This window comes from Gasterosteus aculeatus, chromosome 9 (genome assembly GCF_964276395.1).
Source record: "Gasterosteus aculeatus chromosome 9, fGasAcu3.hap1.1, whole genome shotgun sequence".
NCBI lineage: Eukaryota > Metazoa > Chordata > Actinopteri > Perciformes > Gasterosteidae > Gasterosteus > Gasterosteus aculeatus.
This window is the reverse complement of record NC_135696.1, coordinates 17375518-17402469: the sequence shown is the minus strand read 5'-3', so window position 1 is coordinate 17402469 and position 26952 is coordinate 17375518.

The following is a 26952-nucleotide window of genomic DNA, read 5'->3' as shown; positions in this document are numbered from 1 at the left end:
GTTTTGGGGTGAAATCCATTCACTTCATTTCTGGGAGATCCAGTAACTTCTAAAGCCAGAATTTGTTTGTTTAATGGGCTCTTAAAGGGCCGGTGTTTTGCATTTTTTAGGAATCTGTGAGTTGAAACAAGAGTTCTTTCATAACGGAACATTTCAGCTGAAATAAAAAAGCAGCTCAACGAATGACAGGGGAAATAATGCAATTTTATCAAATTCAATATCAAGCTTATTACCTTTGAGCGAAGAGAAGAAGCGTTTCTACACCGCAAGTTGCAGCCACACAATCAATACAAAAATTGATGAGGGGATTATTTTAACTTTCCTCTGGTAACACTGATAACAGGATGCGACACGTCAGGATTTGGCTCCATAGCAGTGCAAGGTGATGGTCAGTCATTAATTCACAGCGACACATTGCCGGTGTGGGAGGGAAACAGTCCTCACGGATCCGGAGGACAGAACCAGGGCCGGAAGTTTGATCTCCACCGGATGGACACACTGTGAATCCGGATTCAAGTGACAACACAACACAAAGCGCGCTGGTCAGAAGCAGATGTCTGATCAAATCATCAGACGTCTTTAAACTTCAGATGATCCGGCATGCGTGCAATTCCTTTAAATTTGCCATATAAAAAGGCGGCAGATAAGCACATATGAAACCATGATAATGAACAAAAGGCAGATCGAGAAAAGCAAACCGGAGCAAAGCATCAAGAGGTTAAACTATCAACGTGCAATTCAATGAGATCTACAAAGGGGGGGGGACTGTGATAAAAACAACACATTAAATAGCAAGTGTGCTTCAGTAGTTTTAACATCGACTTTAATGGCCCTGATTTACTGAGTTATCTCATCTATAAACTGTCCTAATGTGGCGTTCAGACCAACCGTTTGCTCCATTTTAATACGACTGTAAAACATTTAAACGCGGTTTCACGCTCTCTTACCAAGATGTGGAGAAACGTGATCAACTATTGACCAAAACTGTAGCCATATATATGTACATGTATATATATAGAAAAAGATTCTTGTATGTGTCTTTGTTTATGTTACATTCTGAAAGGTTTCAGCTTCAGAGTTTAATCCTCTTTATATATTCAAACATTTCTTTAATTATATTGTGTGTGTCTTTCAGCTACCCAACCCCTCCTCTCATTGCACAGTGAATAACGCCTTTCACAGGGTGATTCTCTTTCAGCGGCAAAGAGCTCTTTGGAGAGGATTTTGAATGCCGTCGGTGTAAACATAATACACTCACTGCTGTCTGACTGAAGGAAAGGAGATGGATTTGAAACTGCCATCCAAGACGTCTGATTCAAATCGTGTTTGCTGTGAGGTGTAGCCAGTCAATTATAGTGGGAGTGCTGGGCAACGCCGCACAATTTCAATTACTGTTATCACTTGCCTTTAACAGACGTGTGCATCGGGAGGGCAAACGCATCCTTCAACCAAACAAAATGGCTCTGCGGGCCGCAGCGCGGAGAGAAAAACGAATGGCTGCGATAGCGGATCGAGCTCTGAAGCGACGATAAGCGCGACGATGGAAGATTCCAAACCTTTTGTGATCCTTGGCTGCAAGGCTGCAAAACTGACTCAAAGTTCCGCTCAAACTTTTAGAAAGCACTCTCTTGAGTTCTGTTAAAAAAGGAGGTTACCTTTTGCTCCTTGCACACGTTGAACATTATTGTTGATGTCGCTGAGAGGAGGGCCTGCAGAGGCCTGGATGCTGTGGGGGGGGAGGTCATGATGTCGGGTGGGGCCAATAGTTGTGTGGATTTGTCCTGACCAAAGCCTCAGTACATCCACAGCGTGCATAAACAGAGAATAGCTAGCAAGGGGTTGAATAAATTAGATTTCTATATTTGTTATAACTACATGTTGAAACCATCAATTTGAATATTACTCACAGTCAGTGGCTTCCTTTTAACATACTCAATTAAGAGGAAACTCACTTTTATTTTAGGATTTTTGTTTAATATTGTACCTTGTCTATTTGCCCGGCTGATATAAACTTTTACTAAACTAATAACAGACAAAACTGAAAAGAAATGTAAAAGCATTTGAAGATGCAATCTGCGAAAAAACAGTTTTCTCCGAAACATTGTCTCGCGTAACGCTCTCATGACAGGTTTCATTGGAGTCAGATTTCGAAGTGGCTTGAGGACGTGATATTGGAGACAATGTGTTCTTTGCAGAGAGGCTGGACCACCTGCGGTAGCACGCAGCACCTGCTCTGAGACGTGGAGTGAGTAGGCGAAGGGAAAGTTTTGAAAACCACAGCTGCATTGCGCCAAGAAGTACAGTTCTTCAACGTGTTTTTGGTGACCTGTGAAATTGCGGGCAGACGAGAAAAAAGAAAAAAAAACGGTGAGAACAAAATAACCACAAGGGGAGTTTGTTTGCATCAACACAGAAAAACTGGACAATCTGTCTTTACCCGACTGCCCAGGTTGTAAATTCGCACATTAGGCATGAGGCATTCATAATGAAACAGTGCTGTTGTAGCTCTCCTTCTCCAAAGCCCCAACACCTCCAATTCAAAACAGGTAAAAAAAAGACCTTTGGGCACAATAACAATCAATATGCAAATACAGCTCCATGCCCACCAAACTGAGCTGGTAGCCTCATATCTCAGCTACACCGTGAATGTCACAAATACCTCCAACATTTTCATCATTTTTATAGTTGGGCTTGAGGAGAACCATGAAATGACAAGTACAAATACTTAATTTGCCCTGAGATGATGTATTTTCAATGAGATGGGGGGAGTGGGGGGTATATGTTGCGTTCTGAATGAAGGCTTTCGTGAACCTCTCCAGGAAAGGCTTGTCCAGACTCTGAAACAGATGTGTTAGACCTCCACATCTGCAGTGTAACGTGGACCTTGGATGTCTGAGTTAGGATAATTATTTACAAATGCATTTATTTATTCCACGATCTGTGTTTAAAATGTTATTTTTCGTGCATGAGCAATTGTATCTCGATGTGGCATTTTGTTACGGATTAAACGTTATCGTTAAAATAAAAAGGCCTCTGACAACAAGTTGCCGCATCAGACTTGAGGAACGTCAAAACAAACTCACGATAGGAATAGTGTTTGAGCAACATAATAATTGTGTTTGCGTGCAAAAGAAAGTGGGGATTATTTTTTCTTTGCTTAGTAAATATTACAGGGCTGTTCTGTTGCTAGTAGAAAGGCGCCGGGTTTGCAGCTATGCATGTATGCATAAAAACATCAAGATACTAGTTTGGATCTAATTATGCTGGAAGTTGAGGCAGGGAAGTATCCGTAGTCATGGTTTTGCTGACGTGGAAAGGACAAGGCCGCTGCTTCATTATCACACCGACGACCTCGAGGCGTCTGATTCACTGATTGGGTGACAAGGCTGCAGATAATGGGGAATAAATACAATTAGCAAAAATGGATTTGCTCATATTAATCATTTACACGAAAACAAAGCATTGATCCTCATCAAACCAATCTACTGCGGAGGCGTACTGGTTGGAATTCAATGGAACGGAAAAACTTGAATAGAGAGATTAGAATATTAATATCTGAATATATCAGTGCGGGTTTTTCCATTTCATCTACGGGAGGACTGATTATCTACAATGAGCACAAGTGTCATCGTTAAGCCAAATGCTCTGATCTCAAGTCATCGCCTTGGAGCCGAGTACCAGTTCAGTGGAAGACTTACAGACCTAGAGCTGGATTTACGACACACTTTCCTCCGATCTCAGACGGCACAACGGTGTCACGTGGGAAATCAGGAACACTGTTTAACTTGTTGCCACTCAATCTCCCAAACATTACAATTTTATACGGCCAACTTACATCAAGAAATTCATTTTAAAAGAAAAGCTCTGATGAAGATGTGGAACGACAAAATGTCCACACTGAACCGATGGCTTATGTCTTTCGTTGCACAATATCCGGTTTCTTCTCTGACCTCAAACTGATTATCCTTGTAGCCTCATCTGAACCACCTGTCGAGGCACAATCATCCCACAAGCAGATCAAATCAGATCACCTGCACTGGAAATTCTTTGACGCTCAACATATTTCCTTTCAGAAATATTTGGTGAGAAGGTTTTCAGGAGGCGGGGTTCCCCAGTGCGCCGTGTACTATCTTTCATAGTGTGCCTCTGGTCTCATATCTTAAACAAACCTGCAAAACAGAGCCCCACACCACATCTAACCATGTCAATCTCCCATAATGCAACTTTAATTGAACCCATCCCGGACTTGTCCCTCCTGACCTGGACGGTGACGTGTGGATTCTTCAGCACGTGGATCAATGGGACTGTTCGAACCACTGGGGAGTCCAAATGGGAATTTGATGGCCTGCGCTGGTGTACCATAAGTGACACCACCTGCCAATCACTGTCGGGGGCGTCGCTTTGGAGTCCTGCCGGTGGATCGGAGCAGGTGCCGACTGCTGTTTCATGGCAGCCGATGGGCTGAGGCGTCCACTTGGTGAACGAACGGATCATTACGTTTGGTTAGATATTAACTTGAAGTCTAAATAATGTGGACTTCCACGCCAGTGCAAATATCAACAAAATTAAGCAAACTGTAGTTCAATGAATTAAATGCGCTCTTTAAAGGTTATTGAGTACAAGCCGGCTATTATATTCTTAATATTATTTCCCACCTCATTTCCAACTAAGAAATTGGGGTTAAAATAAAAAGTCATAGCTATTATGAGAATATTTTGTGTGAATTTGTCTCCTTGTGCTGGTACTCCTCCATCGCAGCTCTGTCAGACTGGCAATACACAAAGAATTTATTAGCCTCCATAACACTTTCCTTGAACGATACCCACTTGATTTGCCGGAGATGATAGAAAATTTGTGCTGGGAGATATACTTGACCATTTTGACCAGGCTGTTTAACACCATCCATTACTGGTATTGTCTTTCATCTTCAGTCCATGAGGATATATCCCGTTTAGATTTGTGAGAATTTGATTTAGCGTAGCTCAATTATAGGGTTGTTAGCCTGAAGACACGAAAAGTCAGAATTTAAAGACACAAAGAGGAGTTTTACATTCAATGTTTTCCTAAACCTTTTAAACCAAATATTTTATTAGCTGCAACAGATGAAACAACATTGAAACCAAATTTATAAACTAAACACATGTATAGGAAATACTGCAAGCACCGAAGCAGAAGCTCGTCGGCTCGAATTCAGCCATGAGCCAGTCACAAATATATCAAACATGTGCAGGCTGACTTAGTTACCCCAACACGACCCCGAAATACAGCCCCTCTTCTTCTTCCTCACAAAGGAATCTCTTTCATGTCGACCGGCCACGACGTCACTAATGTGCACAGTCATGCAGCCAGTGTTGTTTTTGATTCAGGCGTTCGTGGACGGGGGAGCACATGCAGCAGATATCGCAGGAACAGTCGGAAAGCGGCAGTCGGTGAGATCCCATCGCCTCCCGTGAGGAAGACTCGCCGGACAGAGATCATCCCGTGACTCAGCGGTTTGGAGTGAAATAACAGGTGGATCTCACTCGTGTGTCCCTCCCTTTCCATTGCATCATACCCAATAGCTACTTTCTAGGGGTGTAACGATTCATTTTAGCAACGATTCGATTCAAATCGCGATTCATGGTTGCCGATTCGATTCATGGACGATCTGGTGTTGTTTCTTGTAAGGAAATCAGGTTTAAATTAATTATGGATATTACAAACGAGCAAACCACAATTAATGACAAATGTATTAGCCTTTTATTTGAATCAAGTGCCATTTTCAATGTAAACATTACACAATAACTACACAATGTTTGGATCAATTCCCTGGATTTTCAACCACATTGTAGGGTCACACGTCTTCACAGATAAACTTGGCAATTGTTACTGTGATGTTGAGTTTGGTGCTGGCGAGGCCTGAGGTGTCTGCAGAGCTGGAGTTACCTGCTACTGCTGCAGCGGTAACGCTGCTAGAGGCGCCTGACTGTCGGCGTTGTTTAATTCCACGGCGCCTTAGTAGATGACTGGAAAAATTCGTAGTGTTTCCGTGTTTTTTTATTTGGCATCTACATATTCTACAAACAGCGACCGACTTATTTAGAACACCTCCGTGTTTGCAAAAGCCCAAATGTTTCCACACGCTGGATCGATAAGTTGGTTTGTAAATGTCTTGCTCGCAGTCGTCTCCTCCACGCTGTGTTTTGTTGTTGTTCCGAGTTTCGCGCCGCTGCCGCTACGTACTGATGACGTCACAGACAGGCAGACTGGATCGAGTAACGTTTAACGTGTCTAAAGTGCTAAAAAACAAACACGTATCCATGCCGTTTTTGTACTTAAATCCAATGTGCAGTTTCCAAGTATCGATACAAATCGATTATGTACCATTTCAATTGATTTGTAATCGATATATGTCGTCCGGAATGCCGATTTGCGGAGCACAGATCGATTCAGTTGGATCGCAGGAATATAAATCGATTAATCGATTCAGTGGATGAATCATTACACCCCTACTACTTTCTAATAAGTCCCACTTTTCCTTTCAACGGTCATGTCGAGTGATTTATGGTGAGGCCTTTTCATTAAATATCCTTGTGGTGAAATATTGGTCGTGGATCAAAGTCGACTCAGAACAGAAGTTGCGAAGTTTAAGGACAAATTGTTTTTTTGGAGCAAACATGACGGGTCGGTAGCTGTTGGGCTGGACTCGGCCCTCATATCGCTCATAAGGGAGCTGTCGGAGCAAGACTTTTATTTGGAAAAGGAGCAGAGGTTATGTCCATGTGAGTCCAAACAGTACAGAATTCTAATGTACCTCTGGAAGGAAGTGAACTGAATCTTTGAAAACACCTACAGACAAAAGACAGAAGTAGAATTAATAAAAAAAATAGGTTCTAAATAATAAGATGGCATCCACATAACAGATGGGCGAGTGAAATGAGTTTGCACTGTCGTATATCGACAAAAAATAATTGACATAACCAATTCAATATCCTTTTGACATTTGTAATAATCCCATGATTGATTGTTGGATTGACTAAGAAATAAACAATCAACATGATAAAATGTCGTCGTGTTGTTAGTCTGTGGAATAAGATGGAGACTTCCAGTCCATCACTGAACAAGTCTGCTGTAGTTGTCACGGCTCCGGCGTCACCGTTCACCCACCTTCACACGATAGGCACCAGAGAGACACGTTGACCCAGGTGGCAACACAATCTTGAGCCTCCGTAGGGACATTCTGTAGGGAGAGTATGTTCATTCTCAGGAGGAATCAGTGCAGGCGTATCCGTGTGCATCGATACGAGTATCCTCATCACCGCCTTGCCCCTTCGCAACCTGGAGTACATCTTCAACAACTTGTAAAAATAAGTTGGACCAACTCATATTTTGAGTTTTGGTACCACTGTGCAGTACTTCACCCAACTGTATCTAGTTGCTACTAATCTGCATTAGCTGCAGCTCATTCCCTGCCAGAAGTGACAATTACTCTCCACAGACAATGTGTGTCGCCTTCTCCCACAGACTGATATTTGTATGTACTTTTATTTTTTAGAACATAATGACCCAAAAAACTGGTAACATCTCTGTTTTATCTTAGATTTGGTCTTAATGAGCGAATTTCTAATTGCGTCTTCCGAACGTTGTTGTTCAATTTAGAGGCTTTTATGCGGATCCAAAGGGGACTTAAATCGGACGGCAGTTTCACCCTGATCGCTTTGCCTATCGCATCGATCACGGCGATGGCCTCGCACTCGGGTCCTTTCAAATGAGCTTTTATTGGCTCCAAACAACTCACGTGATGGTGGCGATCGGTGGACCCAAACTCCAGGCTCCAAAGGGCCTCTTTAAAACACAGAGTGGTGTCTTTCTGTCAGCTGGTAAAACTAATTCCCAGTAATTGAGGTTTGTGAGTTTTGTGTCAACTCAGATCTCCAAGTAATGACGTGATCTTAATTTGTCAGATATTTAATTCACTTGAGTAACGGTAAAAAAATATATAAAAGATGATTCCAAGATGAAGGCGTAACAACTATTTAAAGGTCTAATTATGCTGGAAGCCGCCTAGTGGGCCACTTTTGGTAAGCAGAACTGGCGCTGCGGGATGAACCGACACATCACATCCTGATCATGATGGATAAAATAAATTTTGTAGATGAGGTCCTCAAGCTGTTTGCCTGCATTACCTCAGGTGTACAGAAGTCAAAGCTGTCACATCTACATAAGAAGGGGTTTTATTAGTCAAATGTTCACCAACCCTGTACGTACCTTAGTTCAACTAAGTTTGGGAATAGTGGTTTGTTCTTTGAAAAACAACAATTGGTAAAGGCCAAAATTTCAACATCTCTGTTTCAGAGCTCTTATACTAGCAGATCTCCATTAAACATTTAGAGGTCTCACAATAATGCATTAATTCCAACCCACAAAAGAGACACAGGGCGAGTTTGAAATAGCCTCCCCTTTTTTCGTCTGGACAAATGCAGTGTGAAGTAAAGTGAGTCACATTGACGTCAAAGGAAGAGATATGTTGAGACTGACCTTCACACGAGTACCCATCCAATCCATGAAAAGAGGTGATGCCTGCTGCACTGAATTGTGGTTTCCAAGGCAACCGAAGCATCACACTCTCGCATCTCTGCTGAACAGCTTACCATCCCTGTAATTCATATCCAATTATCTCCTTATTCTCAGGTCTATTGTAGGAGACGTTGTTCATAGTTTTAGGAAAAAGACAAATATATTACAACACGTATTGAAACTATGGCATGAAATAATGAAAAAACGCTTTTGAAACGTATTTAATGTTATACGTTATAGTACATATAGTCAACCATGAAGTGTTATTTTGAGGAGAAACAAGTCAGTTTCTCCTCTGCCCTCATTCAGCATCGCAGCAAGAGAACATTAAACACACTTCCAACAAACGACAGGAGTGGGTTTTTTCTCTAGTTTTTACTTTTTAATCAAGAAACTATTAAAACACTGTTTGACAAAAAATAACACAGACATAGTTGAAAAGAATTACAAATCAGTAGAAGTTAGACCAAAGTACTAAGTGAAAGAGAAAATTAGTGGTGCAGCACTACCGTGACAAAAGGATAGAGAGAAAAGGTTCCAACGTCAAAATAACAATATAAAACCCTTTTGACATTTGTATTATTGCTATTATTGATTGGTGTATTTAAGTGTAAGATAATAACTAAAACTTTAATCCATGCTACACTGTTCTGAGAACAGTACAGTTATTGCTTTGGTTTCACAATATATGGCAACACAAAATAATGTTTGATTAGCCAAATGAAGAAATCAATACAAAACTAATCCAAAATATGAATTAAATATAAGCTAGCTGTGAAAGTACGTTCCATAGCAACCGCCGTCCCATAGCAACCGCCATCCGATAGCAACCGCCTCATTATGTGCAGGCATTGAGCTCAGGGTGGCCGATTTATTCTGAGCAATATTACGTACAAATTAAAAAACTTGTCTGCGAGGAGAATATTCAATTGAATTCATTTTATTTTGTATAGCCCAAAATAGCAAATTACAAATTTGCCTCAGAGGGCTTCACGGTCTGTACACATGCGACATCCTCTGTCCCGAAACCCTCACATCGGCACAGGAAAACCCTTCCATGAGGAAAAAACGGAGAAGAAACTTTAGGGAGAACGTCAGAAGAGGGATCCTCCTCCCGGGACGGACAGACCACAATGGATGTCATGTGTACAGAATGAACCATGTAAAAGAACAAGTACAATACATTCAAATCCTATAACAGAAATGATTGAAATAATAATATCGCTACAGTCGTTTCGTGAAGGCTCACTTCACCCAGTGTATATTTGGATTATATCACAGCTGAGGCTGTGCAAAGTCAGGATGTTCCTGCCCTCACAATGTTCCAGCAATGTGCCGCAGAGGTTTTTTTTTCTTCTTTTTTCTCGCCATGTACTAAAAGTAATGATTGAACACCAACACTCATGTACTGCATTGACAGTGACAGCTGAGCACAAGGGCGTTTTCTTTTATGGTGATTCACAGAGCCTGGAGCTGGGCTGCTGAACACAGTCTGCGCCACACGGACAGAAGGGCACAAACATCTGTAGCGTCGAATGCCGATGGGTACGGTTGGCGCCCGGCCTGACCGCTGCAATGTCTTTATGACGCTGCCCGCCGGCTCGTTTAATCTGGTGTCGGATACACTCATGCCGTGACTCAGCTTTCCCTGTAGACGCTTAGCTTTCTAACCTCTCTCCCCTGGGGGAGGAGAAGAAGAAGAAGAAGTGAAAGCCAACCCTATAGTTTACAGCTGTGGGTTGAAGGGATATTATTTGGTTTTCCAGAAGAGAAGGATTTGGACTCTATGCTTCAACCTTTCTTTGGAAATACCGACTTCATCCCAGGGAGTAGCACTACACCACCCTGGCAGCTTTGAGGTTGTTGGATCAGAATATACCAATAAGCCTTCACAAACACCATGATCTACTTCAGGAGTGTTTCTTTGGGTATCCGACCAAATGCACAGTCTCACTTTGTCTTATGTTACCAAATACAGATCTCTTTCAATTTGATTACCCAAGACGGATAATCTGACAATGAGACGAAGGCTCAGCAGTTTTAACGAGGGAAACTTTAAATTTTCACTTCTACATTTAAAGTTAAGGATGTGTTTCTTCTTGGTTTCTCAAGATTTTACTCAATTTTTATTCTTGGGCTATATGTATTTATATTAAAAGTGAGCAGTGGTGTGCAACACCTATAATGGTACCAAATCTTGGAAAGCATTGAAAATGAAAGATGCTTTGAGATGCAGAGAAGAGCAGCAGCATGAAATGAATAAAGTTAATAAACTACAGGACTAAAAATAGACAGTCCCGCAAGAGATATATGTGACATCTTAGGTAATTTGGTTAGCTTTTAATTAAAAAAGTTTTTGATGATTTCATTAACGACGGGTGAACAGATGGAAATGGCCTTGAAAGCTCCGCAACAACTGTGTGGAACTGAAGCTCAAGACATTAAGGCATTAATTGAATAAAACTACACTACGCACTTTCTATGTCACTCAGATATCCCGAGAGGAGTATAGTACATGGTTAGTGGAGAAGAGAGATAGAAAGTTGTAAAAGGAAAGAAAAGAAGAAAAAAAAATAAACATATTCTTGTACATTCAGGAATTAAGTGTGGTAATTATTTCTGTGTTGGCCTTTTCACCCCACGTTAATAGCACCCGTGACAGACAGCTACGTACCAGAGTGTTGGGAATTTTATTTTCCATCTTATCTGCTAATGAGATAAAGAGGGACTTTGATCTCACACTGTAGATTCCTCGCAAAAGATTAAAATGCAAATCACCTAAAAGGGGAGCTGTCCGCTGTTCATAATGATCACACAGAGAAATTGGAGGGGGAAATCCGCAGCTAAAGTACCCCCATGGTGCGCTTAAAGAAAGGAGCAGATTGCGGTTTTTAAACCGTATTTCATCACGTCAGTCCTACAGGTCGCATATCTGTCCAAATGCTATTTGCCTCGCAACACTTTATGCCCATGTAGCAATTTACCTCCACCATCCACTGACGCACTGGGTGCCGGAGGGCGGCAGATAGTTTGAGGGCTGCTGCAGGGGGCGATTGGGCCTTTTTGTTCATTCTCCTCGCCGGAACTCGGGCTGCTATCGGAGTTGAAAAAGAAAAAAGCATTTCGGGCGGCCGTGCAATTTCCTGGCATGCGGCGGACACCACGAGCTCCTACACATTTTATAGAATGATGACAAAGTCAAAGCAGCTTGGCTTGCACTACAGTCTGGGAAAGAGGGCCTGAAACTGGGTGCAGCAGGAGAGGCTGGGGTTTTATAAGTGTGGTGGACCACAGTTCACTACAGATTATAAACCCCCCCAACAAAGGGATGCTGGGAAATACAGTTGTTAATTTACCGAAGCCTGTTTAATCCGTACACAGACCGAAATGTAAAAACCGCACTGTTTTTTTACGGGGAGTTAACATGCCGTCACTGTTTCTTGGAAAACAACAGTAGGGCGTAGAGACTCCCCTCTCTTGTTGTCAAGGTGAGGTTGCCAGGCAACCAGTGCTATAGAGTTGCTAAGTGAAAGGAGCTCTGATTTTCCATTTCTAAATCATCTCTTACTGGTGGTTTGGTTTCATTCTGTAACAACGTTCTCTGGAAAAATGTGTGCAAACAGACATGCATGCATTTAAATAAACATTAAGGTAGTGAAACGTAAATTGACCTTTGACCTCTGGAGGATGTTGCGGGTCGGACAGATGAACTGTCTGTTAAAAAGCCTCACGCAGTAAATCCTCCTAAACCTCAGACTGTTGTTTTTAAAAGAAACCCACTACATTGAGTTAATTAGTGAGCTTCAAAGAAGGGCTTTAAAGGCAAACTTTAGAACTTAGGAGAGGTTAGCCGCTTCCCCCTGCATCCAGTCTTCATGCAGAGCTACGTGGGCTAATTGCCTCCCCACTGAAGCTGCAGACTTAATGCTCAGACCTGAGAGAGGTGCTGATCTCCTCATCTAACTCTCAGAGAAGATTGTGCACGATAGCCGTGTTAATGACTGTTTTACTGCAACAAACACACTCATTTGAAAAGAGGAGGGGATCCAAAGTGCTACATTTCAGCCACAAACTCCCATCGTCCTTGAAACCTGGACTAACTTCAGAAAAGTCTCCTTTAGCAGAGCACCATTTCTTTTAGGCGATAGGGGATATTTGTCTAAAGTATAATGCTCTCTCTCAAAGGCGTGACTGTGCCCTTGACCGTGGGAGGCTTTATGCACCATTACTCCTGTTCGCTGGATCCTTCCGACTCTGTTTGGCAACGCCTCTGACCGCTTGTGGTCCTCCGACAAGACTGCCAGCTCTCTTGGATCGTAACCTGTGAATCACCATCTCCACATGACTCACTGACAGGAGAGCGAGGATACGAGTTGAATGCGTGTAGTTCCAGGTGATAAATGAGAGAGAAAGTTCCAACTCATTGTCAGCAACAATTGCAGAGCCGCATGTAATTTTCCCTTCCCGCAAAACTTCCTCCGAGGGGCTGCGGCACACGCCAGACTAGACGCACTTTCATCTCGCCACGTTTGCTCATTATTGGGGAGCGGCTCGCCAGCTGTGACTGGATTCTCCTTCCCGAGGCCGTTACCGACTCGCCAGCATCCACCCCCCCCCCCCCTCCTCAATCACGCAAAACAAATGAAGTACAGTCTCCTCACAAAAATGTATACATGTATATGTGGAGAGAGCGAGAGAAACAACTAAACCAAGAACACGGGGCGGCGGGGGAATGAATGATGTGGCCCTCGGGCTTGAAGCCGGTGAATACGACCGCTGGAGCAGATACTGCTCGTCCGACGTATTTCCTCCTGAGTGAGGGTGTTCGGCCAGGGTGCATCATGGGGGCCTCCGGGTACGTAGCATTCAGATTCAAGGAGGAAAAAAATCTCTGTATCTTAAGGTTTATAAATGGAGCATGTGCAGGGAAGAGAGTATCTTTCTCTTTTGTGATCAAGAAAATGAAATCAAAAAAGTTAGGTGGAGAAAATGATGTGCCTCAAATTGTTTTAGTTATACGAATTATACAAATACAGCTAGGAATTCAGCAGATGAAAAGACGTATTTCAGTTTAAGGGATATCTGCAATGACACATTTTGTTGGGCATATGTTTTCACTGGTTTCCTGACTGAGATGTGATTATTTCTCTGAAAAGTTAATTGGCAGATGAATCAATAATGAAAAATAGTTAGCACTAGCGGCAAAAGTAAAACAGAGGATTAAAGCGTTGATAAGAAAAGACAACTCCTCTCCGCTGGCTGCCAACCATTTACAGATTTTCAGTCGTGTAAAAGACGTGTTGTTATGTTTTAGTCTTTTTCATTCATTAGTCTTGTGTATGTCTCGGAAACACCTGCTGAATAGATGGCAGCAGTGATGGTTGGTTTTAATGAGACGAAACGTTTAACAGTGGTTCACATCATGTCTGATAGTAATTTCACTCACAGAATGATCAATCTAATATCCTCTTTATCATCAGTATACATACACTGTAAATGTCTTCATTGCATATATTATATAGAACTGACTGAACAGGAATCATGTTTCTATTCATGAATTACAAGAAACGGCAAACAGATGGTTTAACATGTTGGAGATTTCCATAAGATTAAATTAGATAAGATTTTCCATAACTTAATTCATATTTTTGTTATTTCTCACAGACTCCACGAGGCATGTTCAACATTTGAGATAAAATGTTTTTAACATGTAATATTGTATTGGTTTTAATAGACAGCAGTGTGGGGGGAAACTAAATTGCGGATGTCTCATCCATATTTGCATATAGTTGAGACATCTGCTCGAATAAGAAAAACAAGTACAAGTCTTGCCATATTTGACATGAACTTTTTTTCCGTGTCTGTTTGTTGCTGCTACACAATGAGTCGCTGTGTTGGTGCCGTTTCTCTGCGAGGGAGTAATGGATGACTCATCAGATTACCAACCATGTCCTTTCAACCGACAACAGACGTACACGAGTCCAGGAAACTCACTTCTCCATTTCAGCCATTGGGCCCGAAGCCCATTTCATCTTATTGTCTGATTAAAATATACACCTTCAAAAGACTCGCATATTTTTCCGTCGGGGGAGGAGCGGGGGTGAAAAAGAACCGTCCTCTTATGAGGGAAACGATGTCTCCACGAACTTCGCCCACATTGTGGTGTACGCAATGCCGCGTGTTCTCGAATGAAAGCTCGCACAAAAACATATCAGCTAGAAGCTATTCAATAAACGTGATGCCTGACGGAACCAAATTTAATCTGCCAAAGTGAACATAATCCAATTACACAAAGACAGCGTGCGTGCTGTATCTTTCTACTTATCTCCTCCCTATAAGTCTATGGGATTGCTCAAACGATACATACGGAGATAAGCTATTTTATTTAAATATCTTCAATGCTAGAAAGAGCGAGTTTTGCCTTTCGGCTGAGATGAAGTCAAATGTTTCCTATAGGGTTTCAACACAGTACGGCGCAAAGATGCCATATCTCGTCTCCTTGACGGAGCTGAGGGCGAAACAGACACTAATGGGCCGGGGTAATGCATTTGTGAGGTCATTCAATTAACATCCCGGGTTGATGTCTGCTGTTGATTCCAGCTCCTATTGTACACTGGGGGAAGACAAAAAAGATGTCTAATCTCCTTTCTTTCCCACCCAAGAGCGATTCTTAAGATTTCCTGCATGTTGTGCTTTTCAAATACTATTTTCTACTATATAATTTTCATGCATGCACATTTTGTACAGGATAGTAGACACAAGCAAAGTATGAGTAGGTTGGTAGAATTTACAGGCAACAGATTGCTGGATCTATACTTATCGGCACCTATAAAAAAACTGAATCTAAAATGGCAAATATGTTGGCAAATAATCTAAATGCAACGTTAGCTTTGATTTGGGGTCTTGTTACTAGCCACCAAATGAATCCATTTTCACTCACATAAGTTTTTATTAATCTGCATCGTGCCGTGTTTGCATTTGCATTAGAAGGCATGTCATTAATTGTTGGAGCGACGGTGTCCTAATGTCAGTAATCTACAGTAATGATGATGGACAGTACACTCGACCCTCTCATGCACAGAACCCTATAACTTACTTGGACCAAAGGCCGTTATTTTCAGGACCACTCCTGCAAAACGCAGGCTCTCAAACCTCCATAATGAGCAGCGTCTTGCTGAAATAACAGTGTGGAATTAAATCTGTCTGTGTCCATGTCTCGGGCTGAGCGGGCACGTTTTGTGCTGCCCGAGTGCGTGACGGGGGAGGGCGGGAGGCCCGATAAGAGTGCCCGGACCTCTCAGCTCGGAGAAAAGCCATCGCGGCCCGTCAATCCAGATGACTAGTGCGGACACTGAGGGAACGAGACTTTAATCAGCAGAGCGCTTTGTTGATCGTTCTCGTTCAGCGTTGCCCGGAGGAGCATCAGTGCGTTAATGAAGTCGGCGACCCGGCACACTGACGGCAGCATGGGCGCCAACACGCTCCGTTCTTCCGCTGCTCGTAATCCTCCTCCGTACATCCTTCAGGCTTTTCGTATAGCAGGTGGAAGCTTTCACCTGTGAATCCTGGGATTTATCTCAACACCTCGTTTGGCTATTCACGGTGCGCAGATGTGTAATAGTGAGTTCTGTCATACAGCCCCGTCTCCTCTATGCCACCGCGAGGGGAGGGGAGGGGGGGGGCGGTTGTGGTTGTGACCGCTGGATGGATTTCCATGACATTTGGTACAAATGTTTTGGTCATCGGGTCAAAATTCCAGCAAAATACTTTTGACTTACAACTGAAAAAGCATCACTCTCCTTTCAACCTTTCAGAGCTGGTAGCACAGCAGCAGCCAATTGGCCGTGGTCTGTTTTTACATGCAATGCCAATATCTTGGAAATGGCTTTTTCTTCAAAACCTGCATTTATGATTTCAATTCACTCATATTGTTACTTTGTAAAATAACCAAAAACGTGTTGAAATTGGACAGGAGGAGAGCTGGTGAAAGTTCAGATTGTGGATCTTTGATTACAGATGGAGGGAGAAACCAAGTCAACCTTTGAGAGGGACAACTCCAAGTTTGTTTGTTGGCAATAAACACAGAGCTTGTGGACAGGATGTGGTCGTGATGGCAGCTGTGTGCATCCGAGAGTGCCAAGCCATCACTCTCTTTTTTGAAGCCAAGTGTGAAATGGGCTTTAAATCACTTTTACCCCGAGCAGTCACATTATTGATGGCAGCCCTGTGAATCCCATGAAAGAGGGGAGCCTTATCGGTTAAGCGCAAATGCTGCAAATGAGTTAAGTCATTATTATGGCTTTAGCTCTATAAATGCAGAAAATCCCAAATCCTTCAAAGACACGCATGCATGGAAATTAAACGCATTAGGAATGCCTTGGTGAACGGAACGGACCAGAGGGCACCTTCCGCACCCGGTCTGATAGATCTCAAATGTACTTTGTTGGTATGGCACAAGAACAAACACTCTGAGCACACACCCCTCTCCATTCGTCATCACAGCCTGCTTCACTTATATTATTATACATATGATATTGTTGTTTTCCAAAAACACAAATGGAACGAGGAGGTTGCATGTGCACAGACTCTAAAGCCCTCAGAGGCAACTTTGTAAATTGCCATTTTTGGCGATACGAAATGAAATGAATTGAATTGAACTGAACGCTCCACCTATGTGTTGTTTACGCCTTAAGTCTTTATGTATGATTTATGATCCTAAGCTCTATTCACGGTGTTATATGGAGCAGCCCCCGCGGGACCGGGATGGTCCCCCCCCCCCTTCCGCCGAGCCTTACCACCGACCTTTAGTTTGTCCGAGCTGTGCAGAGGCTCCGTGCGGCCGAGAGGAGAGGGCAAACATCTCGGGTGAATCGCGCCTTTGATCACAGGTGCTGGACAAATGTCAGAGCACAATCGCACCTGTGGGGCGATGCCAGGGTCAGTGGCTGCCTAGGACGGCGTACTATCAGCCCCCCCCCCCATTCCCTCCGCCTCAGCAGCTACAATTCAACATCCCTTTGTGCTTCTCTCTGGGAGATACACAGTGACATCGTTCCCACTCTCATCTCATCTCCTTCTGCGGAAGCTGTCTCCGCTGTGATGAATCATTTCATCTTGCGTGGCTGGTCGGTGGGGAGAAGGAGCAGCAGGCGTATTCGAGCCAAATGCATTGCGTTCTTTTTTTTTTTTCTTTTTTTTACAGGGCTCTGAGAGTGAATCCAAACATCCAATATTAACATTTCCTGTCTGCACGAAAGATGATTATAGACACATGAACGCGGCGCGATACCCACATGCTGAACACCCATACTCGCTTTGCTTCCTTTTAAAAGGGATTCCTACCAGATCAAGAGCAAACGTGTAGGAAATGGATTAAACGACAGCATTGGTTTATCTGCTGCAATTGAAGTGTTGAGCTAACTAGCTAATTGGCGCCAGTAGTCGCAGAATGTCATACTTGCAAGCCGAAAAGGCTAGCGTATCATTGCCTGTCTTTCTTTCTTTTGTATTTTTGTATGATGTATACTAATTAATCCGTTAGTCTTCATCAAGGAGGGAAAGGAGAGAAGGCCGACTTTCTGCCTGGTAGATTTATCTTTAATCACAAGAATCAAACAACACACGTACTGCAGGCACTTCTCAATAAAAAAAACGAGCTTCAACATCATAGACTGCATAGCGAGGGGTACACTTGTCACTGTGACGTTAGCCATTGGTTCATTAATAGAGGCCTTGAGTTGGCAAGATGGCCGTCAACATAACATGAGAGCCGAGTACAAGACAAGAATAAGACAACTTCCATGAGTTAAAAACACGCTGTGAAAGGGTTAAAATCCACTGACTAGTCAATCACGGCGTAGCCATGCCCCAAAGCGTCTATTTTACATGGGACTATAATTTACCGAATGAGCATCATGCTGTATTGAAGAACACATTAAACCAGAAAATGAAACAATAAACAATACACTCAATGTTTACTCAGGTGATGAATGAAGTGAGAAGTAATTTTCTCGTAGTCTGCCACACAATCACACTTGTTTTTGCAACCAGAGGAGTCCCATTAAGAACATTAGCTTGATCAGGTAGATAGCAAGAGCTGGATGTCCTCTCAGCTGCAGAAAGAAAAACTCACAAATCATGCTAAACATTTACAGTGGCAAATCTGCAGAAACAGAATGCTTGATGGGCATAGCAACAGTAACTAAGGGGAGGGTCGCATTGTCACGGCATGATTTTACATTTTCAAAGTTACACATTTGCCTTTTAGATCTGTGCAGAGTGTCTCAGCTGCCAGCGCACCACCATCTTGCAATCTGTGGTTTAGCTGCAGCTCCTTGTCCTCCTCTGCCCTTTGCCTGACAAACACTGACACGATAAGCTCTTATTAGGAAATCTGTGCCGTGCAATGGCTTCAGCTCGCTCCATTACCGAAGAAGTGCTTCATTATACCGAGGACCAACAGAGACCTGGGCGAGGATGCACTTGGCTGTTAGCGCACAGCAATCACCAGCCCAACCAATTGTATTTTTTCACACACAAAACCTCTTCTTCCCTTCCACTTCAGAGGAAGAAAATTACCTACTATGGGTGGAGATTGTAAAATATGGATATGAATATCTAACGGTGCATGCAGCTGTATGCCATATATATATATATATATATATATATATATATATATATATATATATATATATATATATATATATATATATATAAAAATAGGTGATTGCAATTTCCCTCCGTCCCTCGAGTAAGCAGTTACTTTCAATCACAGCTTCCGATCAGCTCGCACTGACATGCCATGCAGTCACTGACGCTATTGTCCCGACTATATCTAAAAGTTGTGAAGTGAATCAACTTAGTCATCTTTAAAATACACATACATACATACATACATACACATACATATCCTAATGTTAAACCCGATGGTTGAGCTCCAGAGTCTGAGCGCCGCTCTTCTTCCTTTGCCTTCATCCTCTTTGATGGAAGCATTTAGCCTGTATCAATACACAGGGAGGACAGGGAACAGGTTGGACATTGGAGGACATAAGGTCACGTGTTCACTCGCTGGGATTAAAAGGCTTTGAAGAGGGTGAATCTTGTTTTGCATGACGTCTGCTGATACTTCAATAGTGCTGCAATTAACAAGTATAGTACCAGTAGGGTGTTAAGAATGTTGAACTAATTGATCATTAGTCATTTCAGCGCCACTACAGACACAAACTTGGATGTTCACGATCAGTAGGATTTCCATTATTGATTAATCTGCCAATTATTTTCTCCTTATCCCTGATCTTTTCTTTGTTCAAAATGTAAATTAACCATGTCCATTGTAATTTCACTGACAGACAAACCAACCTAAACCTTTAGTTTACCACAATATGACTAAAAAAAGATCGGTTTAAGGCCCCCCCACACATTTAAGTCACGTGATGTTGGCGGCACGCCGTGTTCACACGTCACGGAGCTGGTTCACTGCCAAGAAGTGAACGTACGACCGAAACAGCGGATTAGACGAGTCGCACGTTCATTTACCCGCCGCAGGTCGCTTCCTCCCGTCGAGCTCAGCACCAACACGACGTATCATTTACTGCAGCGTCCTCAACCGTACGGTTTGCCCCATCGCTTTCGGGGGGGGAGGGGAGGGGCAGTTTGGTGAATGGCGGCAGACGGAGGCCATTATGTGGGTCTGTGGCGTTTAATTAACTGAGAACCGGGATCAGCGGGTGAGAACACGCATCTGCACAATCTCGCGTGTCGGCTTCTCACTCTGACGAACACGAATGAAAAAAAAATAGAAAAAAGGAACCTCCCTCGTTATGTGAACGCGTGCAGAAGGAGAGCGTCGTCGCTGCCGTAACAAGACGGGTAATAAGGGAGTTCTGACTGCCGACTCATCACAGCTCAGAGGAAATTGCACCTGGAGGTGGATAAAGTCTTTATTCTCCTCTGTGAGGGAGAACCAAAGCTTTGTTGGAGAAACATGAATCTAAACCGAGCGGTTCACGAAAAGCGGCCGCACCTCGCCAGTAGACCGCGTTGGGGTCCGATTGTGATATTGGAAGCCAGCACGTCGCAAACCAAAGAGCGGGAGTCCTCTACTTTGTTTTGTTTTTTTAGATCGGTAGGGAAAACCAAAAGCTCATAAAAACGGCTGTAAATCTGCTGGGCTTCATGGCGGTACCAGCTTTTTCTAATGGGCGTAATGGACGAGGCCCGGGAAAACCACGGCATTGACTTTGACGCGTCGCGTTGACTTTGACGCGTTTTTAGAGGAAAACATTTTCAATATCAATCGATCTGCTTATTCCTTTTCTAGATGAGTTTATTAGTTGTTGGGTTGATAAACCACAAAAGGTATTCAAATTGCTACCATGCAGGCAGAAAGGCAGAAAGTATCATTTGTTGAATGGAAACGTGGAAACAATGTAGAGAGCGGTCCGTTGTGGGGGAGTAACCCCCCAAAAAATGTTCTTTGCAATGACGGATTACTTTGTGTGCAGGAAGCTGCTGCAGAAACAACCACTTTGTCTTCAACACTGTTGCTGTGCTTCTGTGGGGAAGGGGAGGTCACATGACTCTCGATCCTTGCGAGGGGGCCAGCGATCCGCTTTCTGATGCCAGATTACCGGTGTGTGGCCCTCCAACAGCAAGGTCGATACTCCCAGTAGTCACAGTCCAACGCCCGCTGCTTTTGATTCACACGATTTAAACCACATTTTATTTTCCCAAAAAGCAAATTGTTGAATTCTGGTAAAATCGTTGGGTTTGTAATGCATTTAAGTGAAGGGCTCGTACCCAACGATTCAGCCCAAATACGTTGACAATATGCATCTACACTGAGGTACTTTGAACAAAAAAAATGGTATTTTGTTGAGCAGCTTCTAAAAGATTCCTCATTTATGCCTGTTCACTCTCTAAAGTAAACAAACCAAACAGACCAAAAATATTCTGATCAAATCTGACAAATCCGTGCGGATGGAAATTCAAACCGATACAGAATTAAGCCTCCAAAACGGCCCCTCGGTGGCTCACTGACAACGACGTTTGAATATCAGCGGCCTTTTAGCATCTCAAAGCTAATCTTCTTCTTCTCTTTTTTTTTAACTGCCGCTGTCCGCCGTCCATCCCCAGTAAGCCAGTTGTAGCGCAGCCCCTGGAATTCTTGCCCCGCTTGTTACCGTTGGAGCAGTAATTCACATCTTGGCAATCTGCTCCGCCTTTCAGTCGAATGAATGGGACATGCATATTCGGTGGATCCAGCCCACTCCTGGGTCCTTTGTGCGACTGGGGACGCGCATGAATGTCCCCGCCAGGGCATCTTTCCATGGCAGTAGATTTGAGTGTTTGCACCGAGGGGCTGTAATCGCAGACAGGCATGGCCAGACTGGCAGTAACCACACACACACACACACACACACACACACACTGAGAGGGGCCATAATGCTTATGCTAATGGTATATGCCATCTAAAAGGCAGGAGGATTAGCCACAGTACATTTCTCCATCCCAGACACAAGCTGTTGATGTCCAGATGAACTTCCAGATATTAACAACGCTGGAGAGGCGTGAAGGAAGTAGTGATCGTGTGAAGGGAGCGATGTAGAGTAGCCGTCCAACTTTCATGCAGAACAACAGGAAGAGCCCAGAGAAATAAACACATTCTCAATCTTGTTTGCGCCTTTAGGAGTGATTGATGGCGACGGCGCGACATTTCCACGCCGGCGCGCTAAGCTCAGCGGTAATTAGCAGCGATAGGATGAATCAGCCCTTTTTTGTTTCGTTTTTTTTTTAGCTGTTTTCACACTGTGGAAAAATATCACCAGAGGGGCCCTGAGACTTCCGGAGCGCGACGATGTGTTTGATCGCCGCGTTCCCTTCGCTCCCCAGATGATGTCCCATCAAGTAATCAGAGAAGTTTCACGGGTTGCTTGCGAGGCTTAGCTCGGGCGCGAGGAGAGCGGGGGGGCTGGTGGGGGGGGGTCAAAACCGCCCAAATTAGAGGTAAGAAACTTCGATCGTCAGACAGGACGAGGACAAGAGTTTGCAAGAATAATTGTGTTTGCCGAACACCGCTTTACTCACCAAAAGCAAGCAGAAGACACTTACCCCGCCTGTCCTCCGGGAGGAAGACGGTAGTTTGCCAAAAGTAATATTGTCGTTGGAAGAGGCAGCGAGGACATTGTGCTGCATTATTCATCACATCTGGTCCACTTCAAAAAGGGTAGATGCAAAGCAACAGTAAGGTATCACCTCTCAAGTGTTACCACCACAGAGACCCTCCGAAAAGGCATTTGCTCTCCAGGAGCAGCTTAACAAGGTGTTGTCTTAGGAATTACACTTCAGAGCAGAGCTCCGGGCTGAGAGGGAGGAAAGATAAAGAGAGCAGTCTTTTCTTTTTGTTTTTTCATTTTGACGTTTGACATCAAATAATCATCCCACAAAGCTCCACCTATTTTCCGCCCAGCGCGACGTGTTGGGTGCAGCTGCAGTGGCTGAAGGCACCTTGATTTGAACTTTCCCCGACACCAGACGGATCAGATCTCCTCAGAGAACAAAGAACTTTTTAAGGTTAAATTTTGGATATACCTGAGATTTCTTTATGGTAAATCAGAAGGACTGTTGCATTACATCGTTTTACCAACAGAGCACCGAATGTATCGGTAAACAAACTAAATCACAGGGGTTGGAAAAAACAAATATTGGATACATTATCATCCGATTCTTAAGTCAATGTAGTTGTGATGGAGAGAGACTGGTGTATTTGGGACTATGAACGCAGTCCAGCTTTTCCCTCTCCCAGACGGGACCCCCAGCAGCCCCTCCATGCGGACCGGCTCAGAAGCTGGGAGAGAGACACACAGTCAGAGACAGAGAAAGGGATAGAGAGCGCTGCCGGGCGCCGTTTGTTAAACCGCACAGACAAGCCGGCTGATTACTTTCGTTCTGGGCGAACATCGACTCTCACCACAGCGGGGGCACAACAAATATCTTGCATCCGCGGCACCTCAACAAGGGCCTGCTGTGCGCCCATGAATCAACAAACCCCCAGCAGACCGTGACATTAGCGGCTCTCCGCTTGTCAGGCCACTGAAGACATCATCAGGCACAACATGCAGAGGAGATAAAGGTGCGTCGTGATGTGTGTGTCTTTCAGTCCAGGAGGCGGGACAGCGAAGGAGGGCCGCGAGACAAATGGACAAAAAAATAATATGGCTATAAGTTGAATTTCATTTTACAGGACATAAAGCTAGGCGTTTATTACTTTTTCTCTCAGACTGTGAAGCGTGCTCTAAAAGCCGCGGAATCTATGCAGCACCCTCCGAAAATCAAATCATGAACGATAACCATGCTTCCTCCCTCGTCGTGAGAAAAACACCTAGGAGTCGTCTTAAAGCCCCTCAAAAAGAAACCACAAGGGCAATCCTGCATGCTTCTTTTTTGCAAATCGAAAACAAAAAGACACGGTCCTCCCGCCATGTCATTAAGACACGGGCGGAACCCGACGAGTTTCAGGGGACACAAACAAACTTTTCTGATATGAGATGCAGACAGTGTCGATGAAGACTCTGCCATATAGCACTCGGTTGTTGTGCCCTAATTGGCATGTCTGAATAAAACATTTAATGAGTTCCTTCCCGGGAACCGGAGTGACGAATAAGACGTCGAGGGGTCGCCAGTCGGTGATCCTGCGTGAGGCACGCAGAGGCCAGCGTGACACACCGTCACTACGGAGTGATTGCCAGTTGTTTCCGCCGCTAATGGTCTATGCTTAATGACAATGGCTTTAGATTATAATTCAGAATCCATACCTCGTGCTCGTGGGTTGATTACGAGCGATGGATCGGCTCAGCGGGCGGCCTGATGCTAAACGACTGCCGGTGACGCTGCATCCGTCGTCTTGCTCTGTAAGAAGTGATACAAAGGCAGCCACGCGGAGCATCCGTCTTCCCGGCCTCGTGGAAGAAGAAAAAAGAAGAAAAAAAGAGTCAGAACAGGAGAACTTTTTTTCATCTTCACTTTTATTTAGTTGATACGTATATATAAAAAGGCACCTTATACTCCATAAATCCAGTACTTTTGCTCGGTAAGTCTGGGATGAATGAGACCTAATGGTCTTCAAATGATGCATCTTCCCTGCCAGCCTGAGAGGAACGCCATTTTTTATTTTAAATTAGTCTGTATCAGGAGCTACAGTATATAAAAGTAGGGAAAAGGAGGAGGGGGGGGGCTAAATTCCCTGTTCACCTTGGTAACACACACAAAGTGCCCTGTGATTTCTCTCCACGGATCCTTATAGGAGACCTCACGTCTAATTTGAATGACGAGATATCTTTTTAAACGGCTCGTGTCATGCCGTGCATTTCATTTGAATAGTAAAACGGTTCCCCGGTGATCTACGTGCCGGCCGCCGCAATCTCACCATGATGGAGTGAGTTAATTAAGACCTCGTTCGGAGTGACATTTCGAACGCCCGCTCCCTCTCCGGGTGGGGGAGTCGACGCCACCGAGGAGGCTGAGAGTCACGAGGGGGACGACACGGAGGAGCGGATGGGGCTGATATATGTGAACCAACGCAGTTTGAACTCACCACGTGTGTGTCTGTGCGTGTGCACGCATGTACACAGGTTTTTGTTTTTAGTCATAAATGTCATTAGAAATGGATTAGAAGCAATCTCTCAATGTCACCTGGAGAAAGAAAGCAAAGAAATTATTGATCCTGAGATCAAATTTTCTGCTCGTGAAAACCAAAAACTGTCAAACAAACGCAGTAAAATAGTACACAAGTCATGAGGTAAATGCAGTTCAAAAACTCTGCTGCTAAAAACAACTATAAAATCGGCCAAAGTCTTTGTGACACAGTGTGACATGTTTTCCAGCGCACGGGCCGGGATCGAACGGGGGGGGTTACACGAAGAGAACTCGCTCACGTGAGTGTGCGAACCAACTCACTTTCTTTTGAAAGATGTTCTTAGTCGAAAGTAGAGAAGCACAAAGAGGTATGATGAACAAATACTGCTGCTGCTGCTGGACTCCCACAGCCTTTGATGCGGCTGCCATGCAGCCACAGGTGCAGGTAACGGGACCACGTCACCCATGTTGAAGTGCAGTTCAGTTCCTCCCTCAGGACGTCGCCTGCTCGCCCTCCGATCCGCTGACCCCTGCTAGAATCACCCAATCCCCCCTCCACACACACACACACCTGGTTTGACCCGTGACAGGATGTGCCGATAGCCCGGCAGCCCTTCAGCATGTCAGCATGTCCTCAAAATAATCCGTCCCTGGCCGCCCGTCCCTTTGGCACGCATGCGTGATGGAGGAGCTCCCTCGTGAATTCTCAGAGGCCCGACGCTTGTTCCGTTTCACCCGGAGGCAGAGGGAGCCCTTCTGAAAAAGCAGGAGGGTTGGGCGCAGCACCAATATCCGCCAGGTGATTTTACGACATCTCATGGCACCCACTTGGGAAATGATCTGACAAATACCGCGTACCTGAGCTTCACCTTTAACGGGACCGCGGCTCCCAAGTGACTCCGCCGGGGACGGGCGGGATAGACGTCTGTATTACACCAAAGGGTCCTGTTTTACATAAAGCCGCCATGATGCACCCAATGTCACCCTTGATGTTGTGAACTAATGGCGAGATGAAATGAGATGTCCGTCTGGGGGGGGGGGGGGGGTCCACGCCGCGCCTGGAGATGGCTGCTATTAAGATGAGAGGGCAGGAAGGCAGAACGCTCTTTCCTCATCATCCTTCTGACAGTGTAATATGTGCAGACAAGTTTATTGCCATGTCCCCATCCTTGAACGAGCGGCAATTACCGTGCCAAGTTCTGATAGTCGGGTTCGGCCGTGGCAAAGAAAGTTTATCACATGGGGTGAAAGGGAGGGGGGGGGGGGGGGTCTTGAAATAAAACCATCACTTTAGGAAGTGATGGGTTTGGTGTCTGGTGTAGGAATTGTGAATTTCCCCTAATAAAGAAAGTTATCTTATCTTAATGAATATATATATATTAGGGCTGTGTACTTCCTGGAATGATGAAACTATTTTCATAATGTCCCTCAAATACAAAGTAACAGTTTGTGTAGAAGGATGTTTAATAGTTTAGCTCATCTTTACTTCCCATAACTCACAGTCGATGTGTCCATCTGAGCTTGATGTAGTCAGCAACTTACCTAAACTCAACAGATCTGAACTAAACTGGACTGATATTAAATGCTCATTAAAAGGTGAAATGAACCGAGCTGAATTAAGTACTTTGAGTTGAGAAAGACAACGAGGGGAGAACGAGACGTGCTGCAAACACCGGTATCCTACTTATCGAGTGTGGTCCCACCTTTCTGCAAATTATACTGCTTATTATCCCCGAGCGCTCTACCCCGGCCCTAAATCAGACT